Raw genomic sequence first — 2,546 nt, 5'->3', positions numbered from 1 at the left:
ATTTACATCTTGTTGTAGCGAAGTTGCATTGTTCATATATGTTATCATGAGAATCAAAGAATCGTCAACGAAAAAAGGTGGCGAACTAATGGTGCATTTCTACACACTTTGATCCCATCCATGCCACCAACTTCCTCCACATAAAACAAAGAACTAGAGAGCACTTCTGCACACAATAAAAAAAGCAAGGGGTAGTGGATCCCCTTGTCGAAGTCCACTTGATGGGGGTAAAACACTCAGTCTCACTGTCATTCACCCTCACAAAAATATTTCACTGAGCGAATGCATGCCATCATCAAGTTTACCAGTGTCATATCAAAACCCATCTTGATCATCATATTCTCCATAAAGATCCACTATCCATATTGTAAGAGAAATAACTTCTCTTTAAGGATTTATGTTTTTTTTATGGGAAGGCTTTGGTGGATAGCTTTAGTAAAACACAAATTACTCTTACATTGTCATCTAAAATTTAGTAATAAAAATTGGGAGGTGCCTTTACCCAGAAAGATGAAGTGTTGACGACCCCATTGAGCTAGCATAATAGCTACAAAATTAGACTCTCTATTACAATCCTCAACAACAGCTCCCCGAACTCTCTCAAGACCCTACAAAAATCATATAAAACAGGAGCCACCACCATCGAGTGCCCTTCAATAGTTGTAAAGCTTCCAGCACAATTGGGTTGTCCATTCTCACGAGAATATTGTGGCACCCCATGCTTTGGGCCAGCTTCAGACCTTCATGTAATGCAGTGGCTTCAACAGAAGAAACATACGCGTTATAGAAGCTCTAATACAAACCCCTCGATGCCCTCTAGTAACTGCTTCGCGAGACCCTGAGTAATCTTCATCACAGAAATATGCATCAACATTCAGTATACCTGCTGACCAGCTAAACCTCTAGACCATTTGTTTACTCTCCAACTAGCGGTAGATTTTCCAGCTGCATGGACAAAGTTGAGAGGCAACACATGAATTATAGGTGCAATACGTTCTGGAGATTGCACAGCTTTGCCTCGGACCAGATGCATGCGCTGCCACCATATATACTCACATGCAGTCGCCATGAACTCCAGTAGTCTTTGTGAGGTCTGGTTCAAATGAAGTGGGTCACAGTCGAAGGGTTGTTCGGTGTGTTGTAGCACTAAGGGAGAAGACGTGAAGAGGAAGAGAGCAAGCTCACGCGTGTAGTGGGACGAGAACCAGTGAAGGTGAGCCTCTTCATTGTGGACATGCCTCTACATGAGGCTATGGGTGGATGGTGTAGTCCACAAGATAGTCGACATGTATTGTGCTAGGTGTGGGTGGTGTAGTCCAATTACAACATGACTGGGAGTCTGGATCATATGTTGAGATGGATCGTCAAGTCACCAATCTAAAACCAGCGAAGATCAGAAGGAGCACAACGAGATGACAAGTCAAGATCAAGAGAAACACAAGAAGACGATATGTCAAGATTAGAGGGAGATTGTTAGTGTAATCTTGAGTTTGTTTGCGTGCATACATAGTGTAAGTTAACCGAGTTTTAGTTGATACGGTTTAGGTTCAGCTTGGAGACCGGATAGTACTAGTTTACTGCAAGGTTGGTACAAGGTTAGTTTCCATGTTGATCGTTTCCTGTCTTCCGGTGGACCCTTTGGCTATGGTTTTTCCTGCCTCGCGCCCGTGTCGTCACTTGTCTACCTTGTCCCCTGTGGTCTTAGGGTTAAGGCGGCATGGTGGATCCCGACCCTTGCGATAGGAGGGCTTAGTTTTTTCATGCTCTTTTGAGTTTATTACGGTTTGTGTCCTGCTCAGAGAGGCAAGGCAGCGGCGGCCTTCGAAAGATGGAATAAGCTTCTCCCCTCCTAGTCCCTATCCCAGTGGTGTTTCTATCATTGACGGAGGGCGTGTCGAGGTTTGTCTCCAGCGGATCCCGTGGGAGTCGGTCAACATTTTTCTTCGGTGGATCCATGTGGATCTTCGTCTTTGTTTGTATGTCTACAGGTTGGATCCTTCCGATCTACGCTTTTCTTCACCGGCAGTGCTTGTTGTTCTAGTGGGCTAGTCCTATGGGGCCTTAGCGCGACGACTTCTCGACTGTCTACTACAATACGGGTTGTCCGGCTCCGATGAGGTAGGGGCGAAGACGGCCGCACGCCTTTGCTCTATCCAGTGCTAGTAGTCGTCGCTAAGTGGTCTAGGGACCTAGATGTAGTTTTTACTTGTAGTGTTCTTCGTACTACCTTGACAATTGATGAGTAGATCGGAAGTTATCCTTGCAAAAAACAAAGTCGCTTTCCATTTTAATTAGTATGTGTTGCTAGCTCTTGGTGTCCTAGTCAAGTTAGTACTAGTAGGTTAGTTTCCTTGAGAGTACTGGTTTCTACTCCTAATAGGAGCTGGTAGTCTCGTCTCATTTCCACCAACCCCTCCGCAAACCCTATATTACACCCGCCAGCATCATACACATGGCCTTTTGCTAAAGCGCAACCAAGTTGGGCCGGCCCATTCGACACATGCATTAACTCAATTAAATTGACAGTTTCTCAAAACAACGTCATG

Source organism: Triticum aestivum, chromosome 5D (assembly GCF_018294505.1).
Source record: "Triticum aestivum cultivar Chinese Spring chromosome 5D, IWGSC CS RefSeq v2.1, whole genome shotgun sequence".
NCBI classification, from domain to species: Eukaryota; Viridiplantae; Streptophyta; class Magnoliopsida; order Poales; family Poaceae; genus Triticum; species Triticum aestivum.
The sequence above is the reverse complement of the archived record's forward strand: the minus strand, read 5'-3'. Positions refer to the sequence as shown.